The sequence below is a fragment of the Lagenorhynchus albirostris genome, chromosome 5 (genome assembly GCF_949774975.1).
Source record: "Lagenorhynchus albirostris chromosome 5, mLagAlb1.1, whole genome shotgun sequence".
Lineage (NCBI taxonomy): Eukaryota > Metazoa > Chordata > Mammalia > Artiodactyla > Delphinidae > Lagenorhynchus > Lagenorhynchus albirostris.
The window spans coordinates 120,407,990-120,427,190 of NC_083099.1; the positions used below are offsets into that span (position 1 = coordinate 120,407,990).

The following is a 19,201-nucleotide window of genomic DNA, read 5'->3' on the forward strand; positions in this document are numbered from 1 at the left end:
CTCACAAAAAGAGGAAAAGGGGAAAAAATCATAAATCTTGCTCTCAAAGTCCACCTCCTCAATTTGGGATGATTCGTTGTCTATTCATGTATTCCACAGATGCAGGTACATCAAGTTGATTGTGGAGCTTTAATCCGCTACTTCTGAGGCTGCTGGGAGAGATTTCCCTTTCTCTTCTTTGTTCTCACAGCTCCCAGGGGCTCAGCTTTGGATTTGGCCCCGCCTCTGCGTGTATGTTGCCGGAGGGTGTCTGTTCTTCGCTCAGACAGGACGGGGTTAAAGAAGCAGTTGCTTTGGGGACTCCGGCTCACTCAGGCCGGGGTGAGGGAGGGGCACAGAGTGCGGGGCAGGCCTGCGGCAGCAGAGGCCAATGTGACGTTGCACCAGCCTAAGCCTCGCCGTGCATTTCCCTGGGGAAGTTGTCCCTGGATCCCGGGACCCTGGCAGTGGCGGGCTGCACAGGCTCCCCAGAAGGGGGGTGTGGAGAGTGACCTGTGCTCACACACAGGCTTCTTGGTGGTGGCAGCAGCAGCTTTAGTGTCTTATGCCCGTCTCTGGGGTCCGCACTTTTAGCCGCGGCTCGCGCCCGTCTCTGGAGCTCCTTTAAGCAGCGCTCTTAATCCCCTCTCCTCGCGCACCAGGAAACAAAGAGGGAAGAAAAAGTCTCTTGGCTCTTCGGCAGGTCCAGACTTACTAACCCCCTGCAGACTGTGTTCACGCCGCCAACCCCAGTCCTCTCCTTGCGCTCCGACCGAAGCCCGAGCCTCAGCTCCCAGCCCCACCCGCCCCGGCGGGTGAGCTGACAAGCCTCTCGGGCTGGTGAGTGCCGGTTGGCACCGATCCTCTGTGCGGGAATCTCTCTGCTTTGCCCTCCGCACCCCTGTTGCTGTGCTCTCTGCCGCGGCTCTGAAGCTTCCCGCCTCCGCCACCCGCAGTCTCCGCCTGCGAAGGGGCTTCCTAGTGTGTGGAAACCTTTCCTCCTTCACAGCTCCCTCCCACTGGTGCAGGTCCTGTCCCTATCCTTTTGTCTCTGTTTATTCTTTTTTCTTTTGCCCTACCCAGGTACGTGGGGAGTTTCTTGCCTTTTAGGAGGTCTGAGGTCTTCTGCCAGCATTCAGTAGGTATTCTGTAGGAGTTGTTCCCAGTGTAGATGTATTTCTGGTGTATCTGTGGGGAGGAAGGTGATCTCCGCATCTTACTCTTCCGCCATCTTCCCCTCGTCCCTGGATGTCCTATAGAATAGTTTATGTTCCAGGTTTCCTTTTTTGTTGTTTTTGGCCAATTCTTATTTCATTATTTTTAAATTGAATAACAGATATTTTTATTAAAAATATAGATACGTTTTAATACTTAATATAATATTTTCCTCCATAAAGGTTTGTTTTGACTAGTCTGTCAGTTAGATTGAGGTTATATTATCAAATATTTAACTGGACTTTACTTCTTGTGTTTATTAATGTATACTTTGTTCAACTTACTCCTGAGGTTTATGCACAATTGAAAGTCTGTGTTACTTAACAGGTCCTTCATCCTTGGTAGATCCTCAGCTGCACTTTTCATCCATCCAGCCCTATAAGTTTTCTAATATTTCTGTTCATCCTATCATCCATAGCTTTGTGGCTGGCAAATAACCTAAAGTAGAAGAATATTGGTCTGATATCCATGGGATTCTCTTCTCTCTGATAGCTTGTCTTTTCTCCCCCTCAAGTCCTTGTAACCTTAGCAACTTTCCAATGCTTTTAAACAGATTTTTAACATACATATATTTTCTTTTTCTTTTTTGTCCAGGTTTTATAGTTCCCACAGTGTGGTTTTTGAAACAGAAGATCTACAACTTCTCTACATAATTCTTTGTACAATCTTCTTATAAATATGAAATTACTTGAAGCAAAATGCAAAATATCACAGTTCTTACAAATAAAAATAACAAATGGAAAGAGAAGTAATGTATTGTATTATGTTGATTATGATGAAGATGTGTTTGATTTATACCACCCATTAATAATTTTAAATTAGACATTCAAAACAATTACTGGAATTATGTACAACATTAGGTAAGACTTTACTTAATATATCTATCTATTTCTTGGTAACTGATCTTTGCACAATAACTTATTATTGATTTTTATTACTACTCACATAAATTTTATTTTATAAATGTGTTAAATATTGATTTTACATAAATAGTTTTCAAAGAGCATTCAGTAAGCAATCTGCTGATACAAAATAATATTAAATACTTTAATACTTATGTTTTAACTTTAATTATGTATTTTTGAGCATTAAAATCCCATATATAAATAATTTAAAAACTTTCTTTTTCTGTTTAATTTGTCTACTTTGCCAAAGCAGTTACTGGATAATTATACAATTGTCTCCTCCATGTCTTTTGATACTTTTAAAATACAGTCCCAAAAGATATTCCTTTTCACCTTAAGAAATATCCAAAGTATGAAAGGAGGCCTGCTTGGTTTTTTTTTAATTTTCAGATTTCTGTTCTCTAGTCCTCTTTTATATATTTCCTTTAGTGTAGCATGTAAACCACTATACATCTAAAACATTGTTTTGGAAACAAGATCTATTTAACACCATATATGAAATCTCTGGTCATAAGTTATTGATGCAGAAAATAAAGAAAAAATCTCAACAGGCATTACTTGATTATAATCTTTGTGCCAGGCATTGTACTAAGAGTTTGAAATTACACTGGTGAAAAATATATGGCTCTTGTACTCAAGGAAGTCACTGTCTAGCAGATATAAACACATGTAAATAAAAGTAATATAGTGCTATAAAGTGCCATAAAAGAGGACTTTAGAAGGCATTTCACAATAAAATATCATATATCATATGGAGTGTTTACACCAAATTGTGAATTTTGTTTCTGCTAATTAGAAAAAAACTCCTAGCATTTATAGAAAGCCGTGAAGTTAGAGGGGTGAGTCGGATGAGATCAGACACAAGGCAATATTTTCTTCTATATTTATACCTTATCTCTAATTAGTGGCTTTGAATATCATTTATATGTTTATAACCACCAAACATAACTTAAACCTTGATTTCTATTGATCTCTAGTAAGCAGTGTGTCAATATTTCACGAGAGACTTGTTATGGTGGGACATTGGAAGAGTCCATAAGAACACAATAATTATGCTACTATATGTGGGTGGATTTGGGGGCTTATTGACAATACTAACACTATTACTACTCATAATAATAGTAATAACTATTGAATCTCAATTTTGATTCATTTAAAATATGGTCTTATTTCAAATAATGCTGTGATACAGGCATTATTTTCCTGGTGTTATAGAGAAAGGTTTGAAAGCATAGAAAAATCCTTAAATAGCTGAGTCAGAATTCAAACTCAGTCTGTCCCTCTGAAGTGGGAGTGTATGTTATGAAATATGGAAAAAAGATAATGGGTTGACATTTGAACATTTTAATTTTGAGAAGGGTTTGGGACACCCACCCATGTGTAGTAAAGAGGATATTGAATATTTTTGAATGAAGCTCTTGAAATGATCCTACATAGAGATTTGTTCTTAGATATCATATAAGGGGCAGGTAGAAGATTGCGTATTTGAGACTGCTGAGATATTTGTGTAAGGAATAATGAAGAAGTCAAGTATAAAGTCTTGAATAACACAACACTTCATAAACGGTTGAAGGAAAATGAGCAGAGGAAAAAGAATGAAAGAGTTTAAAACTTAGAAGAAAAACTAGAATCTTCTGACATAGAAATCAAAGAGAGTCCTTCAATTAATTGAAGATAGTCAGTGAGTGCCGCAGAAAGATTAAGATGAAAAGTCAGCTCTAAAGTTCAATTTTACTTGGATTCTGCCTCTTCGACTCACCTAAGCCAAAAAGAACCTTTAACTTAGAGCCAAAGAAATTCTAGGATTTTTATTCAGTCCTATATCTCTTCAATTAGGACAAAAATATTCTACAAAATTGTCATAAATTGTCAATTATGTTTTGTTTGAATATTACCATCCAGAATTGAATTGGTGAAGTTACAATTAGTGCAAGAAACAAAGTGTATTTTCAGGTATAATTTTATCTATTTAGAAGAATTTCTAAAAGGGTTTGGAAATAGACTAACATTACCCTTCTCAGTCAAGACTTACTAAAGCTACAAAAATAATGAAAGAATCAATATAAACACATAGAGATGTATTTTGGTTGAATCAGAGGTAGTAACACTTTAACTCTTACCTACCAATTCTGAACCCATATTCCTCTACCTTCTTAAAGATTCTCTGCTCGTGGCAGCCATAGTTTTCTTTAATTATCAAGGGATATTTGACATCATGTAAATATTTATTCTGTCCATGTCCTCTTTTGAAGGAAATCCAGGAACTTCATGGGAAGGAATGCATATTAAAGTTCAGATTTTCACAAATATGTCTGATAGACTGGAAAAGTTCTAATAGAATCAACTCTGCAGGAAAGAAAACAGGAATATGGGTATTTTGTTCAGAGAGAGGCAGGAGGCTGATGTGATGATCCACAGAGACCAAGGGGGCAGTGGTTCCAAGTGAAGTGTGAGTCCATGTGAAAATTATTTTGTTTCCATGTCATTACTCCATCAAAATCGAGATTGATTAAGGTCTGAGAGAATCCATACTTCCACTTAGAGTAGAAAACAATTTTTCCATGCATTTTCTAATGTTTTCAAGCCACTTAGGTACCCAGGCTCTTTTCCCTTAGAGATAATTGGTTACAGGAGGACAGTTTCACAATACACTGAACTCTGTTGACTAATGAAAACATATATTTTCATTACTAGAGACTACACTAATCTACTAGAAAACAATATGGTTTAATGAATTACCTACTTTTTTGAAAGCAATGAACAAATGGCTTCATTTATAGAAGTCAATAGCAGACAGAAAATATGTTATATATGAAAAATAAAATATCTTATCCATTCTTTAGTGCTTAATCCAATTTTAGTTAGGGTATGTAGAATTTTGCTCACAAATATTTCTAGAGCTCCTAAATCCCGGGTCAATTAGCTAAACCATCCTTTACCCCCAATCAAATATAGGTTATCAAATGTCTTGTTTTCCTGAATTGAGTGGACAGCAATTTTTCTTTTTCTGTTTGTCATTGTTAATTACTGACTTCCTTCTATTATGAGTTTCTTTGCTTCAGTGGCCATTTATAATTTTCACTGATCTCTTTTTGTTTTCAACACATTTCTTTTTAAATTCTTTCATCTTCTGACATTTGGCTCAAAAACAAAAAAAGTAAAAGAAAGAAAATCTGTTTTATTGTCTACAATTTGGATAGCCAAAGTTTTACTGCCTATATACTGAAAAGAATCTTTCCATTTACCTATAGCTCAATGAAGACTTCTACATTATGGTAAAACATTACATACTGCCAATAGCTCAATTATATATACTTTTATAGTTCATTACCCAAACCATCTCTCTTCCTGAGAAATCCAGAAGTTTAGCTATGCCTCATTGATTCACAGTAGATACACCAATCTGGATGGAGTTTAAAAAATAAGAAAATTACAGAATTAAAAACAACTGCATTCATTTACATACACACTATACTGATGTTCTTGTTTATTACTTTATTACACCAAGGGTTCTTTTTAGCCCATTGAATACTGTTGTATTAGTTTAAAGAAGATTCTAAAACCATGTTCAGAATCTGATCTCTCTGTCGGACAATGGACCTTCTTCTCAGCCAGTCTTATTCAAGTCTGCAGTGTGTTCAGTGGACAGCAGATGTAAAAGCACAGGAGAGTTTCTTACACTCAGAGTCAACATTATTTTGAACTGTGTGCCCTTGTTCCTGAGAGGTGTATGTGGATGTATCAGAACATAGGGGTTATCACTAGAGGATACTATCACATTATCCCAACCATTAAGTTTTCTCTGGTCTTTGATACATGTAAGGACAAGTATTATTATGAATGTTAGTATCATTATTATGACAAGAATTTTACACAATTACAATCTGAAAGAGTGATTCACCATTCCTCACCTTCTTTAATATTTTAGACAGCTGTGTCTGTCATGACCCCATTTAAAAGACATTAAGTACATTTCAAAAAATTTAGGTCACACATAACCCATGATGTTTGATTTATGATCTACAAATGGACACCTGGGGCATAATTATACACCTATAAAGTTGTTGTAGGAACCATTAATTATCTTCTACATAATGGCAGGTTCTAATTGGTTTGCTAAAAAGTTTATTACTGATTATCACACAGAACTTGCCACTGAAGTCATCTTTGTTATAATCCCAGCAGCACAGATGAACACATTTTAATGCAGGTATCAGACATAAAGTAGGAAGCATGCTGAAAATCTATTAACAAAAACTATTTCAAGAAAAACAATTTTGTAAAAATTCTATTTATCTTTTTTTTTAAGGTCAAATCTTTTATTTATTTATTTATTTTTGGATGCTTTGGGTCTTCATTGCTGCGTGCAGACTTTCTCTAGTTGCAGCAAGCAGGGGCTACTCTTCGTTGCAGTGTGCAGGCTTCTCATTGCGGTTGCTTCTCTTGCTGTGGAGCATGAGTTCTAGGTGCGTGGGCTTCAGTAGTTGTGGCATGTGGACTCAGTAGTTGTGGCTCGCGGGCTCTAGAGCACAGGTTCGGTAGTTGTGGTGCATGGGCTTAGTTGTTCCGCGGCATGTGGGATCTTCCCAGACCAGGGCTTGAACCCGTGTCCCCTTCATTGGCAGGCAGAGTCTTAACCACCATGCCACCAGGGAAGTGCCCCATTTATCTTTGATATAACTTTCTAATAGATTCTTGTTTTTCATCAAAAATAATACTGAGCAAACACTCCAAATAATTTCAAAATTCTTTTTTCAAATCAAGCAAGACTTATGTAGAATTCTGAAAACCATGTCTAAATTAGGTTAAAATCTTCAGTTTAATGAATCAGTCATGGTATTAAAATTGATTCAATGTTTACTGACAAACTTACAGTAAAATATGGGCTTTTTCTCCATTTTATTTAAGAAAATTAAACAATTCAGCCAAAGAACTGATTACAAAAGAGAATGGCATTCAAATTCCTACTCCTCACTCTGTGAATCTAAATAGTAGATTATGTTGTCCATTTTACCATTTTGAAAATTTATACTTTTCCAATACTTAAATTGGTAATTGTCAAAAATGGCATTTTAATGTCCAATTATAAGGCAGATGTTGCAGATGTATGATATTTTTGCAGGTGTTGCAGATGTTGTATATTTTTCTTTCTTCTCATCTGCAACTCTTGAATGTTTACATATTGTTTAAATTGCTACTCGTTGTTTCCAAAGTTGTTTTTTGATGGATTATAAATAATTTTTAGTGGGTATTATTACATTGTGATGGCTTTATTTACACATTTAAAAAATAAGCTTATAGAATAGAGTATCATGGGAATAAAATATGAGGATCCAAAAAGAACCCAACAAAAAACGAAAAATACAACAAAAAACTGGCTTCTCATGAAGGAAGTGAGTACTTTATGCAATCTGGGGTCTATATAATCAAGAAAGCTAACCAGTGAGTTATAAAGAGATTGGAAGAACAAGCCAAAATAGGAATTCTTTTAGGACTGTGCTAAATGAACTCTATCAGGATCACAATAAGATACAGAGTATTCAGGAGTAGGCTAATTACCTTTCTTAGTATGAGATGGCTCAGGTCTCATTGGAAACAATTAGGAATAAATATGTTCATTTATAAGGTCCTTGTTCTACTCACATATATTCAATGTATCTACATGCATAATATCTGAAGTTTTAGGAAAACTACTACACTTAAGGAAAAACTCAAATATATGTATATGCATGTATTTGTAGATACCTATCTATCATCTATCTATATCATCTATCTATCCATCTATCATGTCTTTCTTTTATGGGAAACTGAAGCAAAATATCATTGTAAAGTGTTTTAAATTCATAAACTCTTTAATCTTTAGTGAGGAAGTATCTTCAGGGAGATAATTCATCTGCTTTTCTTCCACCTTCCGTTTTGTAAAGTTTACCTTAGCAAGGCTTGTTAATCCTAGGAAACATTTTCATTATCTGAAGACTTAAGCTTAAAAGCACAATTGAGAATCATTCATAATAGTCACATAATTTTCCACTGACTGATTGCTGCCTGCTCTCAAAGAACAATCATTTGTAATCTTATGATAGGATGGTGAGTAAGCATCATCTTACAGCAGTTTCTTTCCTATTAACCTTTCTGCTAATGCCACAATCTGTTTACAACAAAAACAAATCAGTCAACACTTTTGTAATTTTCATTAGTGGTACAGCTTTTCCCTCTGATTCAAAAACAAAATGCTTAGTTGATGTGTTCATTAAATTCTGACTTTTTTTTTTTGTCTCCATGCAGTATTAAAAAAACAGCATGTGTGATTCTTTTTAAAGAGAATTGGAGTCTAAGAGAAATCAAAACCAGAGTTCTGTCATCCCTAATATGCCCTTGAGAACTGACTGGATTCCTTAGCTGAGTCCATTTTAGCATGTTTCAGATTTTGCCTGTGTGTGTGTGGCTGCCATGAAAGCCACATGGATACTTTGTGAATACTTTATACTTAAGAAAAAAAAGAGGGGTGAGATGCAGAAACTCCAGCCACTAATAGATCTCAACCCATCTTATTTAGATAACAATTGAGTAAATGTGGACACATATTGATTACCTTTCTAGAAATGATTTCTTTCTTATTTTGTTTTTGGCTCCTTATCCTTGGCACAAGAAATTGTTACATTAAAATTGTTTTACCACAAAGATATGAAGGTTTATTGCCTGGAAATTATGTATGCAGTTTCAATTAATTTTATAAAACATCTGTGTACATGTGATATACAAAGAATTTATAGTTAGTCTTAATCCACCCAATGTAAGCCACATAAAATTATTCTTTTTCGGGCTTCCCTGGTGGCGCAGTGGTTGAGTCTGCCTGCCGAAGCAGAGGACACGGGTTCGTACCCCAGTTTGGGAAGATCCCGCGTGCTGCGGAGAGGCTGGACCCGTGAGCCATGGCCGCTGAGCCTGCGCGTCCGGATCCTGTGCTCCGCAGTGGGAGAGGCCACAACAGTGAGAGGCCCGTGTACCGAAAAAAAAAAAAAAATTATTCTTTTTCCCCACTGCATAACCTACTATTAATTTTATTAATAAGCCTAATTGTCAGATCGCACAAAGACCTTGGATAATGACAAAGGACATATCTTCTGTGAGTTGGGCGTTTAAAAATATTTTTGAAAGGTCAACAAATTTAAAGCACTAGGTTATTTCCCTTCAGTCATTTTGTTCTACAAGTATTTCTACCACTGTTTGTCTGAGTGGAATGTACACTCTTTAATAAAAAGAAAATAAAACAGTGACTGTCACTGACAGAGGTCAATACTGAAAAGACTTCTACAAGTTCTATTAATAAAGTTAACAATTTGAGTAAATGCTGACATGCATTACTTTATCAACCGCTCTTAAAACACCTACTACTTCTGTATGACAATTCTCATTGCTGCGATAATTTGAATTGCCACCATCAAATAACATTTCTGAGAGTCTGGCACTACATAGTGTCAGGTTTAATGTTGTATCTCAAACAGGATGACAAGGTTGCTGCCTTCTACACACATCATGGCTGGTTAAGAAATATCTGGTGAAAACAAACACAATGATATCTTATTATTTCAAGGTTGTCAGCAAATTTTCTCATACTGATTAAAAATGTTGGGTAAACTGGAATACATAAAACAGATAAATTATGCATGACAACCCACTTTGTCAAGGGCTTATCATAAAATTCTGTTAAAAGGTACTGTTTATTATAGCATCCTAAGTGTAAGTGAATTTATAAAAGTACAGTGGAAACACACATTTTTAGTAATAGTTTTACCACCTAAAGTTTCAAACAACTTGCATATACATACAAAGTTATATCCATATGACATTTCATGTTTTTGAAGCTCTGGATGGACCTAATCATGGAAGGATGTGGAAAGAAGAGCACCAGTTTTCTTCAGTCTTTATATTATTTAGAGATACTTTGTTGAGAGTTTATTTTCTACCCAAACTTTTCTTTTGATCAACTTTTAACTTCCATCTCTTACTTTCTTTTTAAACCATATGGTATAATCATATAATGTAAAAGGGAAAAAACGTCCTCTTAAAATGGTTCACTTTCGTTTCCAACCCCAGCCAACTGGGTTACATTTTCAGTGCTTAAATGTGATGAATAGGAAACTGAGTCATTTAAACTGATGCATCATGCAGAAAATGTATAGAAAAGGAATCTGAAACCTAAGAGACTTTTTTTTGAGTGTGATAATAAGCTCAGGATTTCATCAGACTTTTACAGCAGCTAATAGAGTGAAGGATGGCATAGCTTCACAAGGAGAGAGATAATGCTCCATTCCCTCAGTAGTTATATAATACCAATCACAGGAGCACTTAGTCTAACAAAAGACCAGATGAGTTCTTTCTGGGAATTACTTAAAATATAGGCCAGGACAATAAAGAGACTGAATGTTAGTGTGTATTGTTCACAGGAAAGGACAGAGGGCAGTGGGAGTTGGGCAAAGCAATAGGTATATCTCAGACAGCCTTGCTACAAAGTTTCCTTGATATCACATTTGTACTTACAAGTATTAGCACAGCCTCAGTTCCCACTCAGTCAATTCCTATTAAAGACTTCCGAGGCCAAAGAGAAATGGAAGGATTAATTCTGGTAGTCATTTGCCAAATTCACATTAGAGAGAGTAATTCACCACATTTGGAAAATTAACTAAGACTCTTTACAAAGAAGATCTAAGACTTCTAATTTTATAAATGATTTCACTTTGACACATTTATATGATTCAGTTAAACCCTTTAACTTATAGGGGAATGGTCACTGAATCCCTATCAATATCTTGGCATATAGAGCTTAATTGATTTAATGTCTTATGCAGTTCGCACTAGAAGTAGAGAAGAAAAGTTTACAAATGTTGATGAACAAAGTAGAATGATTTCAAGAAAAACATGAACAATTAGCCTCTTCTGTATTAATCAGAGTTATCCAGAAAAACAGAATAAATAAGAGAGAGAGAGAGAGAGAGAGAGAGAGCAATTTATCATAAAGAATTCACTCATGCGATTATGGAGGCCTGTAAGTCCCAAGATCTGCAGTCTGCAAGCCTGAAGACCAGGAGAGTCGATAGTGTATTTATACTCCAAAGGCTGGTAGGCTCAAGATTCAGGAAAAGCTGAAGTTTCAGTTAGAGTCCAAAGGGAGGAAAAGAGCAGTGTCCCACTCCTGGGCATAAATACAGATAAAACCATAATATAAAAAGATATGTGCACCCAGATATTCATTGCAGCACTATTTACAATAGCCAAGACATAGAAGCAATCTAAATGCCCATCGACAGATGAATGGATAAAGAAGATGTGGTACATATATACAATGGAATATTACTCAGCCATAAAAAGAATGAAATAATGCCATTTGCAGCAACATGGATGGACTTAGAGATTATCATACTAAGTGAAGTAAGTCAGACAGAGAAAGACAGATATCATATGATGCCACTCATATGTGGAATCTAATTTTTAAAAAGATGCAAATGAACTTATTTACAAAACAGAAACAGACTTACAGATATTGAAAACAAACTTATGGTTACCAAGGGGGAAACACGGTGGGGGAGGGATAAATCAGGAGCTTGGGATGAACACACACACTACTATATATAAGATAGATAACTGACAAGGACCTACTATATGGCACGGGGAACTCTACTCAGTATCCTGTGATAACCTATATGAGAAAAGAATCTAAAAACAAACAAATATATTATATGTATAACTGAATCATTTTGACATACATTTGAAACTAACACAACACTGTGAATCAACTATACTCCAATAAAATTAAAATATTATAAAAAATAAATAAAGTAAAAAAAAAAAAAACTATGTCCCAGCTTGAGGGCAGAAGTGCAGGAAGAAATTCCTTTACTCTCTAGAGGGTCACTCTTTTTGTTCTATTTAGGCTTTCATAAGATTGGATGATGTCCACCAATATTGGGAAGGACAACGACTTTACTCTGTCTACTAATTCAAATGTTAATCTCTTCCAAAACATCTTCACAGACACACCTAGAATAATGTCTGACCAAATGTCTGGGCACCCTGGGGGCCTACTCAAGTTGACACAAATTAACCATCATAAGTCCACGCCTTGTCAACATGGCACCCATACGCATTTCCTTAAAACCATACTTAATCTCCAATGAAAGACAATAACAAGGTCATAATTTTACCTAAAATTATACAGCTATTCTGCATACAATAAAGAATACACTAACTCCTGCCACAGAGGAGAAGGTAAAGTTCATGAGTGATGTTTACTTTTTTTGATATCCCATAACTAAAATACTATGATGTAGAATTGATAATACTTAAATACTATAATATAAATTCAACACATTTTACATTATATAATAAGAGAATAAGAGAGGTATGAAAACAAAGATCTTTTCTACACACACACACACACACACACACACACACACACACACATCCCCCAACATAGTCATTACATAGTGAGGAGGTCCTTATTTCTGTAACTGATTTTGTGCTCAAAGCTGGTATTTATGGCTAACTTCTTCTATTATCCATTCTGTATTCCCTCTGCTTTTAGCAAGCACCTCAGCTGGTGGAAGTTCTTTAACTGGTAGGCTGACCCACACCTTTATTTCTAAATTCCTGAAGAGTCAGAACCATCAGTAGTCCTGCCTGGATTGGACTGTAGTTTTCCATTGGCCATAGTCACAAAACATGGTAATATTAAGAGATGTCTTAAGAAATCTATATTCCAGACACATTCTTCGTTATGTCCACTGTAGAGTAGTTGTCCAACATCCCCTTGGTAGTCTGGATCAATCATCCAAGACAACACATTAACTCCCTTCTTTGCCTGTTGATTTGGAGGCATAAGGAGACCAAAATGGCTGAGCAACAGTCTTAACTTTCAGTTTAATGGAAACATTGTTGTATCTCCTAGTGAAAGCATTCCTTCTTTTGGAACTAAAACCTCTAGGACAGCAGAGCATAAGGTCATGGTAACAGGAAGCAACAATTTTGCTAAGGTGTGTCACTAGAGGTAAAAGTAAGTGGTACCATTCTCATTTTCACTTCTTGATTCCTGGACCCATTAATCCTGGCTGTGGAAGAAAAAGCACCATATATTGAATGGCGATTCAGAGCATATGTAGCCTCTGGAGAATCTTACCTCAGCTTGGCAAAGTATTGCCACCTAGCTGGTGCTGTAACTGAGTCTTCAAAAAGCTATTATACCATTCTGTCATGGAAAACAGAGAATTTCATGATTATGAGCACATTGACATAATTTTTGTGCTGTGAAGTGAATTCCTTAATCAGAAGCAATGCTGTGTAAAATATCAGGATGGTGGATAAAGCATTTTGAAAGACTACAGATGAGGGTTTTGAAGCATTGCTTGCAGGGAAAGGAAATTTGTATTCAGAGTAAATCTATTCCAGTAAGAGTAAAACATAGCCCATTCCTAGATAGAAGCTGTCAAAGTTAGTCAACCTGCCACCAGGTAGCTAGCTGACCACCCCCAGGGAATGGTGCCATATCAGGGATTCAGTGTTGGGCTCTGCTGCTGACAGATTGGACCTCAGTGGTGGCTGAATCCAGGTTGGCCTCAGTGAATGAAGTCCATGGCGCTGAATGCATGCATAACCTCCATCCCTGCCACCATGGCTACTTTGTTCCTGAGTCCACTGGCTGAGGAAAAATGCTGACGGGTGGTATACACAGAATGTGTCATTCTATCCACTTGATTGTTAAAATGCTCTCTTTGATGATCATTCACATGGGACAGAAATATTTTCTTGTTTTCTTTCCATTCAGAGAGGTCTACCCACATGCTCCTTCCCTACATTTCCTTGTCACCAGTTTTCTAAACATGTTCCTTCCAAATCCCTGACCATCCAGCCAAACATTGGCCACAGGTCATGAATTAGTATATAATCTCATGACTGACCATTTCCTCTTCCAAGCAAAGTGAACATCTGGGTAACCATCTCGAAGTACTGTCCATTGGGAGGATTCCGCTTCACCACTGTTCTTCATGAATGTCTCAGAAAAGAATTGCAGTGCTAAAGTTGTCTACTTTAAGGTGATGCCTGCCTATCATGCAGAAACATCAACAAACCAGGCCCAATAGTTCTCTTTCTCTGTCAACCAATCTTATGGAATTTTTCCTGAGGCCAAAGGTGTAGGCTGGGACAGAGAAAACAGTGTAGCAAGAGTGGGGACCATGAGTATTTGGGCCACTTCATGTAACTAACTTTTGCCTTCTGGTCTAGCTCAAATCTGATCAGGTATATTTACTTCCATTCAAAGATGAGGCGTTGGTGTTTGTGCTTTATGGCTTGGTGGGTCAGATTACACCCAGTTCATGATAGGCAGCTATAATGGCAACTTGGCAGCCCATGGTTAACTGTTCAGTCTCTACTATTGCCCTGTAGCAGGCCAAGAGCTGTTTTTCGAAAGGATAGTAATTTACAGAGGATAGCAGGGCTTTGCTCCAAAATCCTGAGGACCTGCACTGTGATCCACCTATGGGGGACTGCAAAAGTCTCCAAACAGCATCCCTATCTGCCACTGACACTTCAAGCACCATTGGATCTGCTGGATCATATGAACCAAGCAGCAGGGCAGCTTCCAGGGCAGCCTGGGTCTGTTGAGGAGATTTATCTTGTTTTGGGCCTCACTCAAAACTAGCAACTTTTTGGATTACTCAGTGAATAGAACAGAGACACAAACCCAAAGGAAGAATATGTTGCCTCCAATATCAAGAGAGGTCCTCTAGGTGGTGTGCTTCTTTTTTGGTTGTAGGAGGGACCAGATTCACCTTTGAAGGGATACTTTGTCATGCCTCACACCACTGAACTCCTAGAAATTTCACTAAGGTAGGGCCCCTGAATTTTTGTCATATTTTTTCCCCCACACTCTGACAGGTAAATCTCTTACCAGTAAGTCTGGAGTAGTTGTTCTTTCCTGGTCAGGAGGTCTAATCAGCATAATGTCATCAGTGTAATAAACCAACATAATACCTTGTGGAAGGGAAGTGATCAAGATCTCTGGGAAGTAATTATGACATAGAGCAGGAGAGTTGATAGACTCTTGAGGTAAGACAGTGATACTGTGTTGCTGGCCTTGCCAGCTCTAAACAAACTGCTTCTGATGATCCTACTGACAAGTATGGAGGAAAAAAAAATTTTTGCCAGATCAATAGCTGCATTCCAGGAACCAGGAGATACATTAATTTCCTCAAGCAGTGAAACCACCTCTGGTACAGAAGCTGCAATTGGAGTCACAACCTGGTTAAGGTTGTGATGATCCACTGTTATTTTCCGAAGTCCATCTGTCTTCTGCACAGGCCAAATAAGCAAGTCCAATGGGCATGTAGTAGAAATCACCACGCTGCATCCTTTAAATCCTTGATGGTGGCACTGTTCTCTGTAATCCCTGCAGGATTGCTTTTGGTTTATTATTCTCCTAGAGACAGTTAACAGCAGCTTCCACTTGGCCTTTCTGACCATAATAGCCCTCAGTTCACCGGTCAGGGGACAAAGCCAATTTATGAGTGTATCTAATCCAATTATGCATTTCAGAACTGGGGAAGTAACCACAGGATGGGTTGGGAGATACACTTGTCCCATTATGAGATAGACTTGAGCTAAAACTCAACTGGTCGCCAGACTTCCAAAAGTCCCTACTCTGATTGATAGACAACAGTGATGCTTTGGGTCTCCTGGTATTAGTGTCAATTCAGAGCCATTGCCCCCCAAAGTCTGATGATTTCCTTTCCCCCAACGCACAGTTACCCTGGCAAAAGATCATAGGTCCCTTTGAGTAAGGCTAGGAGAAAAATGAATGATACATTTTTAGCAGTGTACCAGGGGCCCTCCTCAAGGGAGCCCAACTTTCTCTTCATTCAAAGTTTTCTGGGTCTGCAAACTGGCTCAGAAATCTGTGTTTGATTCAGCTTAGACTTTTGTTCACTCGTTCTAGAATTTTTCTGCTTTTACAGATCAAGTAACATTTTAATAGATTTCCTATTTATTTCACTTCTAGGAACTCCAGGATCAACTAGCCAATGTCATAGGTCTCTGTGAGTCAAACAATTCTTATTACTGCTTTCACCCTAAGGTCTGTTTATGGGAACCACACTCACCTTGCCTTTGGTGGTTGATGCTGACACTTTGTCCCTACCACTCCAGGATCAATTACTCCCCTTGCATTTAGGTTTCCCAATTCAGTGACCACAGTGCCCACTGTAAGGTCTGTTCTACAACAAAGAGTGATCACAGAGCTTACAAAAGTATTCCTCATATATGTGATGAAAGTTGTATCTCTGGACCTTCCCAGTGTGGGTGAGTAGTTTTTAAATGACAAATCTACTCTAAAATTCCAATCCCACTAAGCCTTTGAATCACTTCTTCTACATTAAATCAAGGCAGGTTCTGAAACTGAGCAGAACCCTGTGGGGTTCCTGGACACAAAAGCCTTTCTGTGTCCCCCATTTCTCAATTACAGGAAATAGGCTTCATTCAGCCTCCATGACCTTGCCCAAAACAGTTGCTAATTAGAGAAGGGAGGCAATACAGAGAAAAGGGAGGAACAGTCAAGAAACAATAGTGCAGCCTTGGGGCAAGGTCCTGGTTCTCCCTCAAGGGGTATACATAACAATATCTTTGAGCAGTTTTGCAGATACTGAAAAATTTCTGCATACTCACCAAGTGGGAGAAGTTAACGGTATGCTGCCCACAAGCACGTAGACCCCAGACAGGTTGGAACCAAAAGGTTGATGCTGACTCCCACTTACCTCACCACCAACCAATCAGAAGAATGTCCATGAGCTGTTCACACCACCTTTGGACCATTATTATAAAACTCCTCACTACATGCTCCAGGTTGGGACACACAGTTTTAAGGGCATTAGTCTGCTGTGGCCCACTTTGCCTGGCAAAGCAATAAAGCTATTCTTTCCTACTTCACCCAAAACTCTGTCTCTGAGATTTAATTTGGTGTTGGGGTACAGAGGCCAGATTCATCTTCAGTCTGACATTTCTAACTCATTCACTGTGGGCCACCTGTCAATGATCTATGTTTCAGGCAAACAAACTGTTAGTCATTTCTAACTCTCCAAGTTGCAATATTAAATGTAGAATCTGCTTAGAGAGCCCATATCAATAAATTCAGCCTGGTCCAACTTTATATTTTTTCCAACATTATCCCACACCCTTCCATGCCCGGATGATATGTGCCCCAAATTTCTGTCTGTGTAAATTAGAAAACTCAGGTAGCTATTTGTAGGTGTTAGTGCACCTCCTCATAGGTTACACTTTATTCCTCACTTTTAGGGGTCTGCTGGGACTTGAGTCTAATTATAGGCCTAGAAGCAAAGAAGACTGGGGGAGGGGACTGAGTCCCGAGGAGAATCTGCATTGTCTTGCGATAACAACTGCCTCTGGGGAGGTCATCACAGTTTCCTCAGGGAATGCAGAGTTGATCTTTTCAGACAAGGTGGAGAGGCATTTACACGGAGGATGTGGAGGCTGCTTCCTCTGGGAGTGGGGAGGCCTCTTCCATAGGCAAAGAAGACTCACCAGAATTTAGGGGTTTGATGTCCCCAACTTTACTGGAGTCTTCCCACAAGTCCCCTTTCCAGCTTATAGGATCCCATTCTTTACAAAGTAATGCCCTCACATTTACCATAGACGCTCTGTGAGGTTGGGAATTTAATTTGCATTGAAATTCATCCATTGGCAGGAAGGAATTCTGGGTTAGGTTTTCAACATTCTCAGTCTTGTGCCTACCGAAGATAAGTCTCTTTCAGGGCACACACAGAAGTTTCTAGGTCTTCATGTGACCCTTGACCTTGGAATTAAAATCCCTGATATCATTCATTTCTTTCCCTACTTTGTCCATTGACATTAGGAGCACCCCACCAGTATCACTGACATTCATTAGTTTGAGAAAAAAATCCCAAAGTATCAAATACACAGTTATCAAGCTCCTTGCGTCTTACAAAAGGTTGATTAGGATTACCCAGTGGTGACATTTTGTATACCTCCATTGCTAGATCATTCTGTAGACTATCAATGATCTCTTTTACTATTGGAAATAAAGTCATTCATATCTTTAAATATAATAAGATTTGAGAGCCAGTTCCAGAACCCCCAGAACTAAATTAGAAAACTTATCCTTACAATTCTGTTCCTCTTCAATCATTCTTGGTACCAAAATCTGTGTTAGTCAAGGTTCTGCAGAGAAACAGAAACTATATATATATATATATATATATATATATATATATATATATATATATATATATATATATATATATATCAGCAGCCCTCAAGCTGGAAGCCCAGGAGAGTCAATAGTGTAGTTCTAGTCTCAGTTTGAAGGCCTGAGGACCAGGAGATCCAACGGTATAGCTCCAGTCCAGAGATCAGTAAGCCTGAGGCCTAGGAAAAGCCTGTGTTTCAGTTTGAGTCCAAAGGCATAAGTAAATCCATATTCCAGCTCTAAGGCAGTCAGGTAGGAGATGTTCCCTTTACTCTCTGGAGGGTCAGTCTTTTGGTTACTCAATCCTTCAACTGGTCCCACTTGTATTGGAGAGGGTCTGTTTTACTCACTCCACCAACTTGTAAAAAATTAATAAACAGAAACTTCAGTTAAGTGGAGTTGGGAGACCAAACGGGGATGCTCTCTCACCCTGTGACAATAGCAGAGACCATTAAGAAGAAGAAAGACTCCTTGTCTTTCCTGGCAAGGAGTCAGCCAATGAAAAGCCATGGATGGGCTCTTTGTTTACTATATCTCTCCCAGCTTCCTTTTTCCCTCTATAAAAGTGTTCTCCTTTCTTTTCCATGTGGGAACTTGTACATGGCTTTCCATGGTTACAGACCCTGAACTGCAGTTCTCTACTGATCCCAAATAACTCCATCTTTTCTGGAGAAAAGTTTGGCTGTCTATTGTTTCAGGTCAATGTTTTGGAAGACTGTACAGGGACCCCTCACAGCTCGAGGGCTGTTGAGCTGGTAAGCAAAAGGTCCAGTACCCACAAATGAGACCTTTGTCACTCACTGCTTTTCTCACAGAGCCTACTGTTTGAAGG

At 38.1% G+C, this 19,201-nt stretch overlaps 1 pseudogene; it reads right to left on the reverse strand.

The window, feature by feature from the left end:
• Window positions 1-13,011: 13,011 nt before the first annotated feature.
• LOC132520298 (uncharacterized) lies at window positions 13,012-17,793 on the reverse strand (annotated as a pseudogene).
• Between the last annotated feature and the right edge of the window lie 1,408 nt (window positions 17,794-19,201).